Consider the following 24,228-nt stretch of genomic DNA (forward strand, 5'->3'; position numbering starts at 1 on the left):
ATTTTGACATTCGTGCTTTTTTTTGTCGTGGAGAACCAGGAGTTTTCCAATGCATCGATTTTGTAAGAAGGTGGGATCACTTTCAATGTTTTCCAGGATGTCAGAACAAATCATTCTTCGGCGTTCCTTCTGTTCAATTGTGAGACACTTTGGAACCATTTTTGAACACACTTTGTTCATGTTGAAACTTTCATGAAGAATCTGCCTAACACTTTCCTTGTCAACTCCTGTTAACTCAGACACTGCTCTGATTGTTAAACGGCGATCTAGTCGAACAAGTTTACCGATTTTTTCAATGTTTGCATCAGTTTTTGCTGACAATGGTCTGCCAGTGCGAGTGTCATCACTGGTGTCTTCGCGGCCATCTATAAATCGTTTAAACCACTCAAACACTTGTGTTCGCGATAAACAATCATCGCCGTACACTTGTTGTAACATTAGAAACGTTTCACTTGCAGATTTTCCTAGTTTGAAACAAAATTTGATGTTAACACGCTGTTCTTTCTGTACACTCAACATTTTCCGACGCACAGACAAAACGTCAACTACTTAAAACAGACGCCACGGGCAGACTGAGTGCAGGAGGCAGATGAAACTCGAGCAGTAAGCGGAGCGAGAGTCACGTGACAGGCCACGCGACTTTCAGCCTTATTCCATTCGTTTTATTGTTTCACCAGTACTAGTCCGGTTTTTTTCTAGCCACACCTCGTAGTTCTATCTATAGCATTCCACGATTCGAAAGTTTTAAAACATGTGGCGTAATATGCTACCGTACTTTTGGTATAGGTAAAATGCAAATAAGGATTGCGGTAGGTCCTATTTTGTATCTGATATGCCTCGTAATATATATACCCGGTCCCACCGAAAGTATCTGATGATGAAGGTAAAGGTCACGGTGCACAGAAACAACTGAATGAATTGAAAGCGAAAAAGTCGCCATGTTCTGATTCATTTATTTATTTATTGACTGTCACGGAAACTGTCAGTACTTGATATTACAGCATAAAGTAATAACAGATATAAATAAATTTTTATAAACTTAGAAAAAGTGAAGCCATAAATTTAAGTAAACGAGGTCAACAACACAAGAAGAGTCAGCTTAATTTTTCAAGGAATTCCTCGACAGAATACAAGGAGTGACACATGAGGAAACTCTTCAGTTTCGATTTGAAAATGAGTGGATTACTGCTAAGATTTTTGAATTCTAATGGTAGCTTATTGAAAATGGATGCAGCAGTATACTACGCACCTTTCTGCACACGAGTTAAGGAAGTACGATCCAAATGCAGGTTTGATTTCTGCCGAGTATTAACTGAGTGAAAGCTGCTCATTCTTGGGAATAAGCTAGTATTGGTCACAAGAAATGACAGTAAGGAACATATATGTACTGAGAGGTCAAAATACCCAGATTCGTGAACAGGGATCGACAAGATGTTCGTGAACTTACGCCACTTATTACCCGAAACGCCCATTTCTGAGCCAAAAATATCTTTTTAGAATGGGAAGAGTTACCCCAAAATATAATACCATACGACATGAGCGTATGAAAATAAGCAAAGTAGCTTTTGTGTCGAACGATTACTCACTTCAGTTACCGTAGCATTAAGTCTTTGAACAAGATCCTGAACGTGGTATTTCCACTACAGTTTACTATCTATCTGAACACCTAGAAATTAGAACTGTTCATTTCATTAATCATATGCCAATTCTGAGAAATTAAAACGCCAGGTTTTCTTGAATTGTGTGTTAGAAACTGTAAAAACTGAGTTTTACTGTGATTGAGCGTTAGTTTATTTTCTACAAGCCATATACTTATGTCATGAACTGCACTATTTGAAACCGAGCCATGGTTGCACACAACGTCCTTCACTATCAAGCTAGTGTCGTCAGCAAACAGAAATATTTTACAGTTACCCATAATACTAGAGGGCATATCATTTATATAAATAAGGAACACGAGTGGCCACGACACTGATACCTGGGGCACCCCCCTTCCCCTTTGACTGTACCCCAGTCATACCCCACATCACAGCCATTCTCAACACTGTGAATAATGAGCTTTTGCTGTCTCTCCTAAAGTAAGAGGTAAACCAAAAGCGAGCTACTCTCCACATTCCGTAATGGCCCAACTTCTGGAGCAATATTTTGTGATAAATACAATCAAACGCCTTAGTTAAATCAAAAATTATGCCTAGCGTTCGAAACCTCTTCTTTATCCCATCCAGTACCTCACAGAGGAAAGAGAATATATCGTTTTCAGTACATTTGATAGCAAATCGTGTGATACAAAATGATCAATTATTCTTACGTACACAGCGTTTTCAGTAACTTTAGCAAACACTGATGGTATATAAACAGGTCTAAAATTGTCTACATTATCCTTTTCACCCTTTTTATGAAGCGGCTATACTACTGAGTACTTTAATCGTTCAGGAAGCTGACCATTTCTAACGGAAAAATTACAAATATGGCTAAATACAGTGCTTACATATGCAGCAGAGTCCATCATATCCATGAGAGTCCTTAGTCTTCAGTGATTTAATTGTTAACTCCATCTCCCCCTTGTCTGCACCACAGAGGAGTGTTTCAACAATCAGTCTTGGAATGGCATTTTCCAAGAGGGTTATACGATTCCCTGAAGAAGCTACATTTTTATATAATTCACCAGAAATGCTCAGAAAATGATTGTTAAATACTGATATCTGATTTATGAGTAACATAAATATTTTTACTACGAACTGACTTTATATCGTCGATCTTGTGCTGCTGACCAGACACTTTCTTCACAACTGACCATATGGTTTTAATTTTAATATGTGAATTAGCTACTCTATTTGCATACCACATATTCTTTGCCTTCCTAACAACATTTTGAGCACCTTACAGTACTGCTTGTAATGGGCTACTGTAGCCTGATCGTGACAACTTCTAACATTCTGATACCTTTCTCACTTTGTTCTACATGATATCCTTATCCCACTCGTCAGCAACTCAGGCTGCCTTTTACTGCTACTACCCCATTTAGAATGTTCTAATCGAAAGCAACTCTCAAGAGCAAGAGAAATGTGTTAAGGAAAGCATTATATTTTTCACCTATGTTATCGGCACTATAAACGTCCTGCCACTCTTGTTCCTTGACGAGGTTTAAAAAACTCTCTATTGCTGTTGGATTAACATTCTTACATAGTTTGTAATTATATGCGACATTTGTTTGAGTACAAAAGCCAGCTAGTGTTAAAATTTGTGCACCATGGTCTGAAAGGCCATTCACTCTTTTACTAATAGAATGCCCATTTAGTAATGAAGAATGAATAAAAAATATTATCTGTGGCTGTGCTGCTGTTCCCCTACACCCTAGTTGGAAAAAACACAGTCTGAATCAGGTCATACGAATTTAGAAGTATACCAACATCCTTTTTCTTGCAACATCATATTCAAAATTTTTATTGAAGTCATCACATATAACTAATTTCTGGTACATCCTATAAAGTGAATCAAGAACTCCCTCCAGCCTGAGCAGAAATGCTCTGAAGTCAGAGTTAGGGGAACTATAAACAGCAACAATTAGAAGTTTATTTTCAGTACATTCGATTGCTCCTGCACAACATTCAAATATCTGTTCACTGCAATGCGGTGATACGTCTATGGATTCAAATGCAATTCTGGTTTTTACGTACATGGCAACTCCCCCACCCTGCAAGGAACTCCTTGCAAAACAGCCACCTGATCTGTATCCCTGTAAAGGAAGCCTCTGAACTGTCAAGTTATTTAAGTGGTGCTCCGATATGCCAACAATTTCAGAGTCAACATCTATAAGCAGTTCAGTAACTTTATCTATAAAACCTCTTACATCTACTTCATCTACATAGATACTCTGCAAAACACATTTAAGTGCCTGGCAGAGGGTTCATCGAACCACATTCACAATTCTCTAATATTCCAATCTCGTGTAGCGCGGAAAGAATGAACACCTGTATCTTTCCGTACGAGCTCTGAATTCCCTTATTTCATCGTGGTGATCGTTTCTGCCTATGTAGGTCGGTGTCAACAAAATATTTTCGCATTCGGAGTAGAAAGTTGGTGATTGGAATTTTGTGAGAAGATTCCGTCGCAACGAAAAACGCCTTTCCTGTAATGATGTCCAGCCGAAATCCTGTATCATTTCTGTGACACTCTCTCCCATATTTCGTTATAATGCAAAACGTGCTGCCCTTCTTTGAACTTTTTCGATGTACTCCGTCAGTCCTATCTGGTAAGGATCCCACACAGCGCAGCAGTATTGTTAAACAGGACGGACAAGTGTAGTGTAGGCAGTCTCCTTAGTAGATCTGTTACACTTTTAAAGTGTCCTGCCAATAAAACGCAGTCGTTGGTTAGCCTTTCCCACAACATTTTCTGTGTGTTCCTTCTAATTTAAGTTGCTTGTAATTGTAATACCTAGGTATTTAGTTGAATTTACGATTTTAGATTAGACTGACTCATCGTGTAACCGAAGTTTAACTAATTCCTTGTAGCACTCATGTGGATAACGTAACACGTTTCGTTATCTGGGGTCAACTGCCAATTTTCGCACCATTCAGACATCTTTTCTAAATCATTTTGCAATTTGTTTTGATTTTCTGATGAGTTTATTAGTCGATAAACTACAGCGTCATCTGCAAACAACCTAAGAGGGCTCCTCAGGTTGTCTGACAAGTCGTTTATATAGATAAGGAACAGCAAAGGGCCTACAACACTATCTTGGGGAATGCCAGAAATCACTTATGTTTTACTCGATGACTTTCCGTCAGTTACTACGAACTGTGACCTTTCTGACAGGAAATCACAAATCCAGTCACATAACTGAATCGATATTCCATAAGCACGCAATTTCAATACAAGCTGCTTGTGTGGTACAGTGTCAAAAGCCTTCCAGAAATTCAGAAATACGATATCAATCTGATATCCCTTGTCAATAGCACTCAACACATAATGCGAATAAAGCACTAGTTGTGTTTCACAGGAACGATGTTTTCTAAACCCATGTTGACTGTCTGTCAATGGACAGTTTTCTTCGAGGTAATTCATAATGCTTGAACACAGCAGATGTTCCAAATTCCTGCTGCATATTGACGTTAACGATATGGGCCTTTCTTGAATATTGGTGTGACCTATGCATCTTTCCAGTCTTTGGGTACGGATCTTTCGTCGAGCGAACGGTTGTATATGGTTGTTAAGTATGGAGCTAATGCATCAGCATACTCCAAAAGGAAACTAACTGGTATACAGTCTGGACCAGAAGACTTGCTTATATTAAGTGACTTAAGTTGCTTCACTACTATTTCATCAAAGCAGAAGTCTCATAGTGTATATATCAAATGTTTGATCAAAGGCTCTGTTACATATGCTGAAGCCAACTTTCTCACTACTTTCACTATATCTTCATAAAAATAACAGTAACTTCTCATCTATGGGTCCCCTAGTGGCTTGTCTTTCTACTAAGCCTCATTGTTTCCTAGCCTGGGCTTGCCAATTTGACCAGTAATCACATAGGACCTCACAGGCCATTAACAAATACATTCATTTCTTACCTCAAACATCAATTTACACATGATAAAGGTCGTATATCTATACCTCTGCTTTGTTAAGTGGTAAGTTGCTTCACTACTCCGAGGATATTTGCTTCTACGTTACTCATGTTGTCAGCTGTTCTCGATTCGAAATCTGGAATATTTACTTCGTCTTCTTCTGTGATGACATTTCGGAAGGCTGTGTTTAGTAACTCTGCTTTGGCAGTACTGTGTTCGACAGTATCTCCATTGCCATTACGCAGAGAAGGCATTACTATTGGCGTTGGCCGGCCGCGGTTGCCGAGCGGTTCTAGGCGCTTCAGTCCGGAACCGCGCGACTGCTACGGTCGCAGGTTCGAATCCTGACTCGGGCACAGATGTGTGTGATGTCCTTAGGTTAGTTAGGTTTAAGTAGCTCTAAGTTCTAGGGGACTGATGATCTCAGATGTTAAGTCCCATAGTACTCAGAGCCATTTGAACCAATTTTGAACTATTCGCGTTGGCTCATGAACTAACTGCTCGAAATAATTCTCAGAGAATGCATTTAGCACAACTTCGGATGATATTTTATGCGTACCTCCGGAATTAAACATGTATTTTCGCCGACATATCGAGGGTAAGTTAAAGTCACCACCAACTATTATCGTATGAGTCGGGTACGTGTTTGAAATCAAACTCCAGTATTCTCTGAACCTTTCAGCAACTGTATTATCTGAATTGGGAGGACGGTAAAAGAATCCTATTATTATTTTATTCCGGTTGCCAACAATGACCTCTGCCCATATTAACTCACAGGAAGAATCTATTTCAATTTCGCGACAAGTTAAACTACTTCTAACAGCAACGAACAGGCCACAGCCAACATGTTATATTTTGATGAAATACGCTAATTCCTTGCCTACTTGAAAACATGACGTCCTCTGAAGTGAATCCTTAGTTAGAGGAACTTTCTTTAAGCAAGTATACCTATCAGCTGACATCCATCTAAAAAGTGTGCAGCTCTAACACCAGCTACCACAGGAATTCTTCCATGGGTGATCCAGCCACCAGCCACTACACCTATAAGCTTTGCCAGCCTCCCCTTCCTAAACCTATAGAGGTGCAGGCCATGCCTAGTGAAACCCGATCTACTGATAAACTCAACTGGCACCACTGCAATGTGACCCATGCCTTCTGCCATCAGTGCCTACTCCAGCCCCTTGTTAACGCGCCTAATTGCCTCATTAAGATGAGGCCGATAACGACTCTGAAACAGTTGCACGAAATGCACATTAGTGACACCAGTTTGAGTAGCTATCTGTACCTTTCACCACCTACATCATATTCCCCGTCCCTATCAAGACTGTTCACTGCTCCACCCACTAGCACTGCCTGATTCTCCTTCGTAAAATTACTACGTAACTTCTCTATGGTGTCAGTCACCTGAGCCAACCCTGCACTAGGCTTCACAATGCTGGTGACCTGGTACTCACTTCCCAACACTTCCTGCAACTGCTGGCTCACAACTCTACCGTGCGAACTACCTAGCAGCAGAGCCTTCTTCTTTCTGTTAGACTTTGCAACTGACCTAGGCCTCCTAACTACTGAGGACTGCTGCATGTTCCCTACATCTAAGCTACACGAGGCTCCTTTCCACTCAACTCTGACAGTTGGTCAAGCCTAATGCATATACGTATTGTATAACTGTCTGAATACCTCCTCCTCCTGGGGGCCTTCTTGCTAACTGCCAGTTCCCATTTCCCAGCACACTTCACCCTCCTCAACCTATCTAGTTCCTCCTTTGCGTGTTGTAACTGCACCTGAAGGGCACAGATTTTACGCTCCTGCTTCTCTATCAACTTATTTCTACTATAGATTCTGCGTCCCAGGAGAGGATCTTGTTAGAATGCCCACTGGCTTCCCCGCTGCATTCCTCCCAATGAAAATACTTTGATCAAATCCCACACCGTAACCCACCACTCACAAACCTGATGGAACCCTAATTCTGTTTTACAGTGAGTACTGTACAGCATTGGTCCGTTACTCAGCTTCCGTATACAGCGAATCTGTCACCCAGCGCAAAGTCCCAAGCGACTGTGAAAAAGCACAGGCAAATCCTGTATATAAGGAAGGTAAAGGAACGGACCCGCAAAAATAGAGATCACGATTTTCTGCAGAATCCCTGAACATATTATCAATTCGAATATAATAAATTTCCTTGAGAGGGAAAGGCTTCTGTCCAGGAATCAGCACGGTTGTAGAAAGCATCGCTAGTGCGAAATTCAGCTTGTTGTTTTCTGACATGAGGTCCGCGAAGCATGGCTGAAGGACAACAGGCGAATTCTATACTTTAAAAACTAAACTCCTCCCGAACAGGCCATGAAGTCCCAACGGTACCGACCGGCTGCCGTGTCATCCTCAGCCCATAGGCGTCACTAGATGCGGATATGGAGGGGCATGTAGTCAGCACACCGCTCTCCCGGCCGTTTTATAGACATTCCCGACCGTGGAGCCCCTACTATTCCGTCAAAGAGATCCTGGCATTAAGAGGATGATTGCAGTCCATACCAGTTCTCCTACCAAGGACAAATCCTTGGCAGTGCCGGGAAACTAACCTAGGTCCTCCGCATAACAGCCGTCAACGTTGAACACTCCTATGGAGATGGACATACAGCTGACCTATATATACTTATGTCAATCGTAAAAAGAGCTTCCGGTACTGTGACTTCATTTGGGGAGGGGGGGATTTGTAATGTAGACTAATAGAACTTTAATATATGTTCTTAATCCATTTTTAAATGATGGAATCCACTTTTCCCGTGCTGAAGTCTTTTTCGGATATTTGCAAATTTTACTTTGCAAAATTAAAGTTCTTCTAAAAGAAAAACAGAAAAAGAACTTGTTCCGATGTGATGTACCATGGATCAAACCTTCTATGGAAATTAAAAAGCGTGGCAATAGAGAAAATCTTGTCACGGTGTATTTAATGGTCCGTTATATTATTACTCTACAGTAATTAGAAATTGAAATAAAATTAAGCAGAAATATTATCAGCCACCAGCTGCAAGTTAAACGTATTTTGAAACCGTAGCTGTTCTAGCCTAACACAAACTTCCTTTTTTCATGCCAGGTAAAAAAAAAGACATTAGCGGATCTTCCATCGTGAGGCGTGGCGCCTTATATCAGTCCTGTCTAGAGCGTGTGTATCGGGAGAATGACTCATGCGTGCAGATGGTATAAAGTGGGTTCAGTCGAGTGCGTAGTTCTAATTTTCGTCTCCTAGAGGAAGGTAGTGGACAGAGACATTCAAGAAACAGGACAAGAGAATGTTTTTGTGAATTGTTCTGTTTATTTCGTGAAGGTTTTTTTTGTTTACTTGTGTTTGTACAGCTTTTTATATGCCTTTAGTAGTGTGAATGATGCATGAATGTGGTCTAAAGTAAATATGTAGATCATTGTTCGACTGCCGAAAGCTGTACGAACTATAGTTCAATTCTTTTATCTTGGCGGCTCGCGCATGCCCGCCCAGACGCGGGAGATTGCTGCGTTGCCAGTTGCACACGACGCACGCGCCAATAGAAGCAGCGCCATAGTATAGCACAGTTCGCAAGCTTACGTTTAGTGGGGAGCGCGCAGTTCATGAAGTAAAGCCAACACGGCCGCATTAACCCTTTCGCTGATACAGAGACGTGCACCCCGGATTCCGCGCTGTGGGCGATTTTGTCACAGCACTGCTCACCTGTGCAGACACATGGTGTTCCGACTGCTTTGACACTCTTTATCATTCGATTCCACAAAAACTATTTGGCTCAAAAATTAGATTTTTACCTGTCTTCTTGACTGATACCTTCCCCCCATAAATGACTTGATTTTGTTTCGATGTTCAACGCAGTTATTATGCAGCATTAAATATAGTAAACCATTGCACGAAATTTTGAAGAGTTTGCAGACGTAAAGTCCATAGAGTATACTTTCCATATGGTCGATTTTAGTTGCCACAGTGTTCAGAATGAAATGTGGACAAGATACCTATATATTTCATTTAATTTAAGTACCACATAAGTGTCGTATGTAATATTGAGAAATATTCCACCTTTCGTGACTGTAACAAAAGTTTTACTTACACTGGGCACGTTTGGCTTTATTTTAAAGCACTTCAATCAATCAAAAGGAAGTAGACAAAATATATTAAACAAAACTGCGGACTTACAAAAACATTAGGACTTGAATATACCGTCTGTCAGTGAAGTGCTCAGAGCTATGTCAAATATAATTTTGTGTGTGGCACACACAAACAGCATTTATTTGCTAAAACACCGATCAGCCGACACAAACGTTGAATATTGTGTTACCGCAGCACAAAACTACGAAAGGTGACTTGGCAATGGAGGAGACAAAATACTGTCCACTGAAGATGCTTCAAAAGAGAGAAACGCGTCTGGTCTAAATAAGTCGCTTATTACAGTTGCAGAAGAGGAATATATTTCAATACCATAGGTAAAACTGCGACTGTGGAACAAAAACAAGAAAGAGAACATGAGTACCATTGTGTATGTACCATACCTTCCATTGATTGAAGTGCTTTAAAATAAAGCCAAAAGCGCCTGGTGTAAATAAAACTTTTATTACAGTCGCGAAAGATGGACTGTCTCTCAATATTACATACGACACCTATGTGGTACTTAAATTAAATGAGATATTGTTATACAGTAAATTTTATATCAAATTTAGGTATCTTGTCGACATTTCATTCTCAACATTGTGGCAACTAAAATCGACCATACGGAAAGTATACGCTATGGACTTTTACCTCTGCAAACTCTTCAAAATTCCGTACAATGGTTTACTACATTTAATGCTGCACAATAACTGCGTTGAACATCGAAACAAATTTAGTCATTTATGGGGGGAAGGCATCAGTCAAAATGATGTGTAAAAATCAAATTTTTGGGCCAAATAGTTTTTGTGAAATCGAATGATAAAGTGTGTCAAAGCAGTCGGAACACCGTGAGTCTGCACAGGCAAGCAGTGCAGTGATGACAAAATCGCGCACAGTGCGGAATGCGGGGAACACGTGTCTGCAGCAGCCAAAGGGCTAATGAAGAGACAAAGGACTAGAAATATCAAAAAACTTCATTCAAACGAATAAAATTCTTGAAGTAAGACACTTCGATATTGTTTTTAAGTAAAGAAAAATTTATGCACCACACAAGGTTTGAATTCATAACTTTTCACTTTGTAGTTCAGCACTTTAACCGTTACGCTAACGCAGCTCGTGCGGCAGCGGTAGTCCATAAAGATTCTAATATGTCAAGCAAAATACTGACAAACACTATTGGTATGACTATGAATTACTCATGCTTCGTCGAAGTACAATAGGAAATAAACAATTACCGCTGTTCTTTATTGCGAAAAAGCGGTTCGTGAGATTGATACAAACACCTTCCCTTGTTATCGCCGGAATTAGGAGTCTTATTGCTTGTTTGGTTTAATTAATTGATATAATATGAAGCAGTTGGTATAAAGAACACTTTTTCCAAACTTTCTATAAAAGAAAGTCTGCTATCAAGACATGGCTTTTGTTCTATTACTTTATTTATGACTGAACGTTTCTAAAACTGAAGACAATCGTCCGTGCTCTGCACTGCAGCGAGGTCTGGCAACGTCGTTCTCTGTTCATTGGCTGACTGTGTTTTGTGACGTCAGATGCGCAGAACGAACCTAAACTCGGCCGCTTAGATATATGATGCGCACTTTAGTGTGAGAAAGTTTTTAAGACAGTGTGAATGCAGAGGACGGGAAATTTCGAATCATAATATGTTGTCCCCGGCACGAATCCGCCCGGCGGATTTGTCTCGATGTCCGGTGTGCAGGCCAGTCTGTGGATGGTTTTAGGCGGTTTTCCATCTGCCTCGGTGAATGCGGGCTGGTTTCCCTTATTCCGCCTCAGCTACACTATGTCGGCGATTGCTGCGTAAACAAGTTCTCCACGTAAGCGTATACGACCATTACTCTACCACGCAAACATAGGGGTTACACTCGTCTGGTGTGAGACGTTTCCTGGGGGGTCCACCGAGGGCCGAACCACACAATAACCCTGGGTTCGGTGTGGGGTGGAGGCGTGAAGTGGACTGCGGTAGTCGTCGTGGGGTTGCGGACCACTGCGGCTGCGGCGGGGACGGAGCCTCTCCGTCGTTTCTAGGTCCCCGGTTAACATAACATAACATCATAATATGTTAAGTAAGTTTCTGGTAGAAGGAAAGCTAGTTCAAGTGAAAATATTTAATAATGTAAAGTATAACAAAATGTTAGAATGCTAAATATTTATTCCGGGAAAAAGTACTGTTCGAAAGTGTGTTATTTGTTGATTGGTTTGTAATAAAAAGCGCGGACTAACGCGGGAGGATAGTGTTTTTCTACTGGCCTTAAAGAAAAATGACCAGTTAGAACGCATTATTCTTCGCGCGTCTTTTCTCTTGGAGATATATAGTGCTTACAGCAGTCTAAGAACTCGGAGCCCAACCTTTCAATGGGACGGTCGTGTGTAGTATGATCTCCGAAGGAAGTTATAATTTGTCGGTTTTAGTGCTAGATGCTAGATGCTTCAAACGTGTTTTAAAGTGAAGGCATATTTATTCCGGTGTGTTTTGTGTATGGGGAAAGCGTAGCATATTGAGCAGATCTGTGACTTAAAACTTGAGTGCATTCATTAGACACCGAGAAACTTAATAATACGCCAAGCATGTTCACTTAAAAACAATTCGTCCTCAGTAGTTGTTAAGATTTCTGGAAATATGTTATAATTAACTTGTTAATGTTAATGGAAAAGTTTGTGCATGAGTGTGTTGAGATTCGCACGTACTTGGCAGTGAACGTGTACATTATCAGTGTTCAGAGTGTACCAAAGTTTTGCCAGTACTTCCACCTTTCATTCAAAAATAAGATCTGTTCCCGATTCTAGGAGTAATTACGTTGTATGCAGGCTGGTGCGAGTTGCAGTACGGTAGGTTTCTGCTCGGCTTTCATACCGGCGATCTGCTGCAGCGAGTTCACGGGTAGGTTTAGGTAAGAGGACGAAAGGAACCGCGCCGCCATAGTGGTAAAAGACCTACTTCTGTTTCAAGGTAAAACATGGTGCACGATCGATAAAGTACTGTTTCACCATCCGCGCGTTATATAACCACTCCTCAAATGTATAGAATTTTACGATGTTGCAGTGCCTCTGTTGGCCGGCCGAAGTGGCCGTGCGGTTAAAGGCGCTGCAGTCTGGAACCGCAAGACCGCTACGGTCGAAGGTTCGAATCCTGCCTCGGGCATGGATGTTTGTGATGTCCTTAGGTTAGTTAGGTTTAACTAGTTCTAAGTTCTAGGGGACTAATGACCTCAGCAGTTGAGTCCCATAGTGCTCAGAGCCATTTGAACCATTTGAGTGCCTCTGTTGTTAAGAAGAACGATGCAATGTTGTTTTGGACATTCATGCATAATACCGTGCATCGAGTTTCAATTAAAACATTCTCTCGTGTACAGGAATTAAATATGTGTGGGCGAACACAGGTTGTGACGCAGGAACGACGACTTATGGAAGTCGTGAACGGTTAGCCAAAGCGCTTAAAACAAACGCACGCGTAGAACGGGGAATCTTGGTTCGTGTGCCAGTTCACCACTCGCTTGTACAGGCGATGGTTGATCGTATTCGAGGCTGTGAATACATTTCATGTATATAGATTATTACTTTTTATAAACTTCTGTAACCGAAGATTTAACAACGCATTCCAAAAAGCTTCCATACATTATACACTACAAGCCATTAAAATTGCTACACCAACAAGAAATGCATATGATAAACGGGTATTCATTCGACAAATGTATTATACTAAAACTGACATGTGATTACATTTTCACGCAATTTGGGTTCATAGATCCTGAGAAATCAGTACCATAACAACCACCTCTGGCCCTAATAACGGCCTTGATACGCCTGGGCATTGAGTCAGAGCTTGGATGGCCTGTACAGGTACAGCTGCCCATGCAGCTTCAACACAATACCGCAGTTCATCAAGAGTAGCGACTTGCTCGGCCACCATTGACCAGACGTTTTCAGTTGGTGAGAGATCTGGAGAATGTGCTAGCCAGGGCAGCAGTCGAACATTTTCTGTATCCAGAAAGGCCCGTACAGGACCTGCAACACGCGGTCGTGCATTATCCTGCTGAAATGTAGGGTTTCGCAGGGATCGAATGAAGGGTAGAGCCACGGGTCGTGCCCCATCTGAAATGTAACGTCCACCGTTCAAAGTGCCGTCAATGCGAACAAGAGGTGACCAAGATGTGTAACCAATGGCACCCCATACCGTCACGCCGGGTGATACGCCAGTAGGGGGATGACGAATACACGCTTTCAATGTGCGTTCACCGCGATGTCGCCAAACACGGATGCGACGATCATGATGCTGTAAACAGAATCTGCATTCATCCGAAAAAATGACGTTTTGCCATTCGTGCACCCAGGTTCGTCGTTGAGTACACCATTGCAGGCGCTCCTGTCCGTGATGCAGCGTCAAGGGTGACCGCAGCCATAGTCTCCGAGCTGATAGTCCATGCTGCTGCGAACGTCTTCGAACTGTTCGTGCAAATGGTTGTTGTCTTGCAAACGTCCCCATCTGTTGACTCAGGGATCGAGGCGTGGCTGCACGATCTGTTACAGGCATGTGGATAAGATTCCTGTCATCTCGACTGCTAGTGATACGAGGCCGTTGGGATCCAACACGGCGTTCCGTATTACCCTCCTGAACCCACCGATTCCATATTCTGCTAACAGTCATTGGATCTCGACCAACGCGAGCAGCAATGTCGCGATACGATGAACCGCAATCGCGATAGGCTACAATCCGACCCTTATCAAAGTCGGGAACGTGATGGTACGCATTTCTCCTACTTACATGAGGCATCACAACAACGTTTCACCAGGCAACACCGGTCAACTGCTGTTTGTGTATGAGAAATCGGTTGGAAATTTTCCTCATGTCAGCACGTTGCAGGTGTCCCCACCGGCGCCAACCTTGTGTGAATGCTCTGAAAAGCTAATCGTTTGTATATCAGAGCAACTTCTTCCTGTCGGTTTAATTTCGCGTCTGTAGCGCGTCATCTTCGTGGTGTAGCAATATTAATGGCCAGTAGTGTACATCGCTGTGCAGAATTTTCAGTATTTGCAAATGCTGTATAAAACACAACTGTACATCTATCAACACAAAAATTGTAAAAAATGGTGCGAACTGCTAATAATTGTGTATAGCACGCATGTGATTCTAAAATGACTCACTAGACTGAAGTATAGACCACAAAATACAGACCGTTCCTAGGTGCACAGTCCTCCAGCTACAACGATCTCCCGTATATAATACTATGAGCAAGACACTATGTTTAATCACAGAGTAGTGACGGCTGTAGCATGCGCATTATGCATGATAATTTATTAATTTTAAAGGTAGTGACGTTAATGCGACTTATTTCTACGTGATATTGATTTTTGCTATTTATTTAGACTGACTAGGGCGCATTGGGTAGGAGGATTTTCTGTCTGGGTGGATGTTCTGCAGGTGTGCTTTCAGGGTCCTCTTTGTCCTGAGGAGGCGCTCAGTGAAGTCCTCTGGGAGGTGTGCAGTTCTCGTAGAAGTAAGGCTGCGGCCTGCTTCATGCTTTTTGCTTTTGTCTGCAGAGCCGGCGTCTCTCCTAGCTCTGAGCGGAAAGTTCTCTGCCACCGGTGCCATCCCCAGGGAATAACTGAGCACGACGTTTATGCCTTTTCTGTTCGGGCTTCAAAGGACAAGACACCGAGGCGCCGTGTGACTAGCATGGAAATGTCCATAGCCTTCGCTCCAAAATTTGGTGTAGCCAATTAATGAGCCCCCCTGACGCTGTGCTTGGCGCAAAGAAACCGATCGATCGATGAGACGCAAGTCCACCTCGGTACCAACCTAGCATCTGCTAAGGGGCATATTGTGGTGTGTGTACTGTAAGACCTTCGCTACACACACCATCAGATTATTTGACTTGTCGCTCTAACGAAGTAGGCGAGTGTCAGCAATATGTCTCGTGGTCTTATCGTGGCGTGTTTACCTTCTGCCGTTTGGTCAGACAATAGAAATGCCACTTGCATGCTTAGAGTAGCAGATTGATGGTGAACAACTTTAAACAGAACTTGATTAATTTTCACAGACATTTATTAAAATAATAAAAAGCATAGACATTACGTAACTTCATTCTGGATGCTGTTTACAATTGACAATCTGAAGTTCCTTTGGTCTTGGTACGTTAATCTTATTCTCACATATCACTGATACTTGACAAAGTGTCTATTCATTTATCTTCATGGCTATGTGCAGGGATATGGTAATGTTATTGGGTGCAGACTGAAACTTGACTATGGTACAGACTAATGCAGACTCGTACAGACTGGTGCAGACAAATGCAGACTGACTAATCAGAGGTCTGTACACTTGTTATAATACCTCGCACGTTCAGGTACCACTGCGCCAGTGTGATCCGCGAGGAGAAAAGGTTCTACGTTAGCAGCAATCTCATTGGCTGCGTTACATATTAATACGCGGATCGGCGGAAGCAGAATTTGGTCCGTCTCTAAGGCAGCGCCATCTCGTAGTGCGGAGACGGACGAGCGCTGCGCCTGCGCTGTTGTGCTTAGTGGGGCGTGCTCTAGTGGGAAAGTTGTGTACGCGCTGACTACGCGAAACTATGTACACAACACATATTGTATGCAAAGAGTGGGAAGTTTCTGCATCACTCTCTCATTTTTTTCATGAAATAAGCGAACACTTGTCACATTGGCAACACCATTGAGTCGTCCCCTCCTTGTAGGGATTTTTGAAAGTATACCGATGTGGAGGGAAATTATGTTTCTTTGTCATTCTATTGCTTCCCGCCGTCAGCGTCACTCGTCTCCTCGCCACTGTTTGGTGATGATGGGGGCATGGTTTGCTGATTTTAGGGAGATGTACAAGATGCAGTTTCGGCAGCACAATCCATGTTCGGCGCAACTCTTTACTAGCTTACTCTGCAACGTAACTTGTGCTGCTTAATATGGTCACAATCTGTGACATCTTGTTGTACCATTAAGTTAGATTTCAGGAGCTACTCAGGTAAGTAGATCTTCTTGCGCTTTCTCCTTACAGTCTTCCACAGTGTTAGCGTCATTTTATACTTTAATTTGAGTTTTAGAGAACTCTGTTACTTTTTATTACGATAATTATCAGTCATTAGAGAAATCAAATATCTGCTAATCTTAGCCTTGACTTAGACTCTATGATCCTTTACATTGTCCTACAAGACAGGTAACACTCTAATTATAAAACTAGTCGGCCGCACAAGTAGGCTTGTTGTTCTCAAAGTGACAGCGTTTCGTTGCGCACAGTTGCCATACTAAACGAACAGTTTAATTATGAATTCAGAGAAAAGTACCAGCATCGCAATCGCTAGTCTTGTATGATCAAAGATTTGTTTTATAACGAGCATTGCACTTGCGGTTCTCTACTCTGACCCAGGACTGGGACGCAGCCATAATTGTATTCATATTATTTGAAATTCCGTGCACACAAAACCAAACATTTCTTCAGATTACATGTGAGAAAGAGAAACAAACAGATATACCGGTATGCATCATAAATAATACGAGTAATATGTAAAAGAATTCGTACAAATATTCTGAGTGGCAATATTAACAGCATTCTTCTCCATTAATTTTGGGTCTATTATAATAGAGTAAAGACATAAATGAGAGTTTATGTGCGTGTGCTAGAAATAAATCGAAATTTTCTCAGTGTATTCCAGAGGAAGATTGGAACTATCTAATCATGCAGGAAGTACATATTGGCTGTTCCGCGCACTTGGACCTAGCCACTGGGCGGGAATCGCGAAAAAATTCTCTTGTCCGTTAGTTGTCAAGTCTGTAGTTACGACAGTCCACCAGCTGTTTGCTGTGCTTGGCTCCTCGCGACATCTACAGGATGTTTCTCAATTCACATTACACACTTCTAGAGGTTGTAGACGAGAGTAAGTAGATCAAGATTTACGTAGGAACCCACGTCCGGAAACTGCGTACAACGCTGCAGAGTCGTCGCCAATGTTGACTGGTGGCCAATGCTAATTAGAAACATATAAATCACAGTGGGTTTGTCTGTAACGTCGATACGGTGCTTGTATACAATGCTGCAGAGTCGTCGCCAATGTTGACTGGTGGCCAGTGCTAATTAGAAACATATAAATCACAGTGGGTTTGTCTGTAACGTCGATACGGTGCTGGCTGCATGGTCTGGATCTGCAACGACTAAAATAATTTGAAGTCATTGGTAAAAAAATGGTTCAAATGCCTCTGAGCACTATGGAACTTAACTTCTAAGGTCATCAGGTCAAATACTTGTTGCAGGTGTTCCAGTTCCGCTTGAAGACTGTCGGCGTCAGAGATAGTATGGGCACGGTGAACCAAGGTTTTGAGAACGCCCATTGTTTGTGCTGGATGGTGGCAACTAGTAGCTTATAGATACAGGTCTGTGTGAGTGGGCTTTCTGTACACCGAGTGACCTAGTGTGCCGTCACTCTTCCGTAGCACCAAGACGTCTAAAAATGGCAGACAACCATCTCTCTCTATCTCCATGGTTAACTTTATGTTTGGTCCACCGTGCCCATACTATCTCTGACGCCGACAGTCTTCAAGCGGAACTGGAACACCTGCAAAAAGTATTTTTGAAGAATGGCTTTTCACCTAGGCAAGTGAACAGAGTGATGAAGACCTACAAACGACGGAACAAGGAAGAGGAAGAGGCCTTCAGGTCGACTGTTTATCTACCATTTATTGGGAATATTTCTTCACAGATAAGCAGAATATTGAGAAAGTATCAAGTGTGAGTCATCTTTCGCCCTCCTTCCAAAATTTCATCACTGGTGGGATCAGTTAAAGACGACCTGGGCCTGCGTAAACCAGGTGTTTACAAAATTCCGTGTGAATGCGGCAAATCATATATAGGGCAAACAACACGAACTGTGTAAGAACGCATTGTGGAACACCAACGGCATACTCGCCTTCTCCAACCCACCAAGTCCGCAATCGCCGAACATTGTATTTCCACAAACCGTTCCATGAATTACAACGACACAAAAATTTTGGACCATACATCAAACTTTTGGAGCTCGATTATCAATGAATCTGTGGAAATACGATTGTCTGACAACGAGACTCTCATCAATCGAGATAGCGGTTATCAGCTGAACTCTGCTTGGGATCCTGTTATAGAGAAACTTCGTAGTCGACGTAGTTATCTGCATAAAGATGGAAATCGACCTGACACCGATACGCCAGGCTTTCGCAGTGGAGGGCGCGAGGCGCAGCGCACGGAGCCGTTATGAACGCGCACGCTGAGCAGCGCATGCGCAATGCCACCTCAGAAGGCTTTAAATAGCGGAGCTCAGCGCGTACTCGCCAGTACTACTACAGTGGCATTCACCTGAAGATGGCCAGAAGACTCTGCGCCGAAATATCGTGGCAGGAAGTTACTGATATCCGGCAGTTCTCCCCTGTTTTTATGGAACAATCAGTACGCCGGGAAAACTTTAAACATCACAAAGACGTGCTCCTTGCATTCCGCGCTGTGCGCGATTTCGTCACTGCACTGCTCGCCTGTGCAGACACATCGTGTTCCGACTGCTTTGACACTCTTATCATTCGATTCCACAAAAACTATTTGGTCCAAAAATTAGATTTTTACACATCTTCTTGACTGATACCTTCCCCCCATAAATGACTTAATTTTGTTTCGATGTTCAACGCAGTTATTATGCAGCATTAAATATAGTAAACCATTGCACGAAATTTTGAAGAGTTTGCAGAGGTAAAAGTCCATAGAGTATACTTTCCGTATGGTCGAGTTTAGTTGCCACAATGTTGAGAATGAAATGTGGACAAGATACCAAAATTTCATATAAAATTTACTGTGTAACAATATCTCATTTAAGTACCACATAGGTGTTGTGTGTAATATTGAGAAATATTCCGTCTGTCGCGACTGTAACAGAAGTTTTATTTACACTGAGCACGTTTGGCTTTATTTTAAAGCACTTCAATCAATCTAGAGGAAGTAGACAAAATACATTAAACAGAACTGTGGACTTACAAAAACATTAGGACTTGAATATATCGTCTATCAGTGAAGTGCTCTGAACTATGTCAAATATAATTTTTGTGTGTGGCACACACAAACATCATTTATTTGCTAAAACACTGATCAGCCAACACAAACGTTGAATATTGTGTTACCGCAGCACAAAAATAACCAAAGGTGACCTGGCAATGGAGGAGACAAAATACTGCCCACTGAAGATGCTTCAAAAGAGAGAAACGCGTCTGGTCTAAATAAGTCGCTTATTACAGTTGCAGAAGAGGAATATATTTCAGTACCATTGGTAAAACTGCGACTGTGGAACAAAAACAAGAAAGAAAACAAGAGTACCATTGTGTATGTGCCACACCTTTCATTGATTGAAGTGCTTAAAAATAAAGCCAATCGCGTCCGGTGTAAATAAAACTTTTATTACAGTCCCGAAAGACGGAATATTTCTCAGTATTACATACGAGACCTATGTCGTATTTAAATTAAATGAGATATCGTTATACAGTAATTTTATATGAAATTTAGGTATCTTGTCCACATTTCATTCTCAACATTGTGGCAACTAAAATCGACCATATGGAAAGTATACGCTATGGACTTCTACCTCTGCAAACTCTTCAAAATTTCGTGCAATGGTTTACTACATTTAATGCTGCATAATAACTGCGTTGAACATCGAAACAAAATTAAGTCATTTATGGGGGGAAGGTATCAGTCAAGAAGACGTGTAAAACTCGAATTTTTGGGCCAAATAGTTTTTGTGAAATCGAATGATAAGTGTTTCAAAGCAGTGGGAACACCATGTGGCTGCACAGGCGAGCAGTGCAGTGACGACAAAATCGCGCACAGCGTGGAATGCGGGGAGCATGTGTCTGCTGCAGCGAAAGGGTTAATGAAGAGACAAAGCACTAGAAGTTTCAAAAAAATTGCATTTAAACGAATGTAATTCGTGAAGTAAAGCACTTCGATATTGTTTTTAAATAATGAAAATATTAAGCACCTCACAAAGTTTGAACTCATAACCTTTCGCGTAGAAACCCAACACCTCAACCGTTACGCTAACGCACCTCGTTTGACTACATAACGCCATGAGGACTGTAACACGTCACGCAAGATACTGACAAACACTGTTGGTATGACTATGAATTACTCACGCTTCGTCGAAGTACAATAGGAAATAAACAATTACCGCTGTTCTTTATTGCGAAAAAGCGGTTCGTGAGATTGATACAAATACCTTTCCTTGCTATCGCCTGAATTAGGAGTCTTATTGCTTGTTTGATTTAATTAATTAATAGAATATGAAGCAATTGGTAAAAAGAATTATTTTTCCAAACTCTCTATAAAAGAAAGTCAGCTATCAAGACATAGCTTTTGTTCTATTACTTTATTTATGATTGAACGTTTCTAAAACTGAAGACACTCGTCCATGCTCTGCACTGCAGTCGAGATCTGGCAACGTCGTTCTCTGTTCATTGGCTGACTGTGTTTTGTGTCGTCAGATGCGCAGAACGAACCTAAACTCGGCCGCCAACATTAATGACGCGCACTTTAATACGGACCGCGGTCAGTAACTGCAACCGCTAACAAGTGTGGTATTGAACGTTGATGCCACAAAAGTTATAGACGTGGACGCCTGTTAATGTATGTATATATGCAGGGTGATTATGTGATGACCTCATCAAATTTCTAGGATGGTGGAGAATGGTAAGGGTCCCTGTGCCGGAACGAACGAGTCGAAAGTTATGAGCGAAACCTGGTATGTTACCTCTGACGGCAGAATACTCGTATCGTTACTATCGTTTCTAAGACTGTAGGGTAGGCGACTTTCAGAGGTGTAGTATGGATCAAAGCAAGAAAAAATGTCTGGTAAACATGAGCCCTAAAATTCACATCTGAGGAGTTTTAACCACTTTTTTATCTTTGCTACAGTCAAACACATCTCCTCTATTGAACAAGTGCTCATAGCTCTTTAGGCATGAATTGTAGAGCCCTCGTTTACTAAAATTTTTCCTTGTTTTCGTCCGTACTACCCCTGAAAGTTCCCTACCCTACAGTCTTCGCAACAACAGTACCAGTACACGTATTCCACTGTCAGAGGTATCAGAACAGTTTTCCTTATTTCGACTCGTTCGTTTCCCGCACAGGGGCCCTTACATCAAACTGAGACATTTATCCTTCTCCATCACCCTGGAAAGTTTGTAACATTGCGATGGAATCACCTTGTGCGTTCTTATATTTACCGGCACTGGTGCATCTAACTTTGACGCTCTGTAGCGTCGTTGAGTGACGTTTTCCTAACATGGGTTCTTATGTAAAATTTAATCTATTAAGTCCCCACTAATACTTCTAGAATCGTGTAACATGAGTTGTGAAACACCCTGTATGTCAATGCTGCAGTGGGTAGTATCATGATATTGCAGTGCCGCGGTGTTACTCGTAAATATAATGCAGCGTTCCTTCGGTCATGCATGCATGTCTGAAGGAACAAGTACTAAGGCAACTACAGCCCTTATGAAATACATGAAATGTATTCGCAGATGCGAATACGGACAACCATTCGCTGTATAACGGAGTGGAATGACAAGTCCCGATACTGCACAAATATTCATTACCGTCATTCCATTTTACACCTGATGGTTTTCCGTATTCGCAACTGTGAATAAATTTCATGTAATTCCTTCTACATCAGTCTGTGTAAGGACTTAGATGGCGACTACACACTTTGTTGTGTTTGGCATTCCTTTCGTTTTCGGTATTTTAAAACATTTAGAAGGGAAGCCAGAATCTTCTGCAGACTGAGGCGATTTTTTCAGCCCAAGCAACAATTCGTTTTCGCCGACTGGAAATAGACTAGGTTTTATCGGAATACAGAGTGCCCTCGTCCTCCTAATGAGATATATGAAGATGGTGTCTGTTCTTTCGAACGTGTCCGAAAAAACAGTTATTATCTTCATAAAGGCTAACCGGCCGCGACCTTCTTCTTCTGTGCTGGACGCACACGCATTGCCCGAACTCTTACGGGAATCATTAAGATTGTCTGCTGCGAGTAATGAATGTAATGGGAAGGAGCACTACGAATGTAGTGTGTGACATTAAGTTGGGAATGTGGGTCTCACGGGGAGGGTGCATGGGATAAATCCCTGCAATCGCACTATACTCTGTGTCCTCGGTGGCTTAGATGGATAGAGCGTCTGCTATGTAAGCAGAAGATTCCGGGTTCGAGTCCCGGTCGAGGCACACATTTTCAAATGTACCCGTTGATGTATATCAACACCTGTCGACAGCTTAGGGTCTTGATTTAATTATCATTTCATCATAATGAGAGTCCTGATAGCGAGACTAAGCAAGATTTTTTACTGGAGCTTGGATCTTCGACCTCAGAAAAGCGCTTGAGAATGCAAAACTCCATGTTAGTCCTTTCTTCCCTGGTCCTATACTGTCATATTAATGAACACTGGTCCGCAAGAAACACACGACGATTAAAATGTCCATCTTCACGAGAACACCAATTACGTAATTATAACAGGCCTTACGTTTTGAAAGCCGTCTGCTGCAAATGCTGATCTCCTGTATTCGTATGCGACCTGTTACTGACTTGTTTGACTCAAAGACCCATTTCCGTCTGCTAGAGTAACATTAATCTTGTGCTCGGAACAGGAAAGCATGTCTCTACCCAGTATTTTGAATACTGAATCGAGCCACTCAAACAATATTCGGCAGGGCAACGTGTTCGGCAGGACAAACTCTTCTTTCTTCCTGGAGCTGAGAACATCCTCCACTTGCTGTCGAACTATAGGGTACAGACATTTAGTTGTGATATTCAAACGGGCGTGCTGAAGCTACATAGCACTATATTTTTCGTGAGACGAATGTGTGTCCTGACGCTGCACTTAAATAATTATACAAGGAGCGTTGAATAAGTAATGTAATTTCTTTTTCTCCACAGTTTCGGTTGAAATAACGGGGAATTTTTGGTGGGATTCCGTGAAATATTCCCGCTTCAGGCCCCATGGTTTAATGAAGTTCCGATAGGTGGCGGCGCTATACATTACCTTCAAAATGACATCTGTAACCGAGGTGCGTTCCAAGCAGAGAGCTGTCATTGAGTTTTACTTTTTTTGGCAGAAAACCAGAGCATCGCAGATATTTATAGGCGGTTGCAGAAAATGTGCTTAGTAGTGAACAAAAACACGGTGCAGAGTGGGGCGAGGCTTCTATCACCATAGCAACAAATAGAGCAAACCTGTCCGATCTACCGCGTCCGACCGGTCGCACACAGATGTGACGCCTATCACTTTGGAGCGCGCAGACTTTCATTTGCAGTGATAGGCGTACCACAATCAAACAGCTCGCTGCCTAACAAGAGTTGGTAGTGCTGACGCGCTGGTCGACTGTTTGGGGAACTCAAAGATGTGCGACCAATGGGTTCTTCACCAGCTAACAGAAGACTATAAAGAACAACGAAGGGCCACTTGTGCGGAGTTGTTTGCGCGTTTCGAGGCTGGTCGTAAGATTTTTTTTTTTTT

General features: G+C 42.0%; 1 non-coding gene across 1 annotated transcript; it reads left to right on the forward strand.

Annotated features, from left to right (window-relative positions):
* The first annotated feature begins 22,865 nt into the window (after window positions 1-22,865).
* Trnat-ugu lies at window positions 22,866-22,939 on the forward strand. The gene has a single exon. It is a non-coding gene; the product is annotated as a tRNA-Thr (tRNA).
* The last annotated feature ends 1,289 nt before the right edge of the window (window positions 22,940-24,228 follow it).

The sequence above is a fragment of the Schistocerca americana genome, chromosome 4 (assembly GCF_021461395.2).
Source record: "Schistocerca americana isolate TAMUIC-IGC-003095 chromosome 4, iqSchAmer2.1, whole genome shotgun sequence".
In the NCBI taxonomy this organism is placed as follows: domain Eukaryota; kingdom Metazoa; phylum Arthropoda; class Insecta; order Orthoptera; family Acrididae; genus Schistocerca; species Schistocerca americana.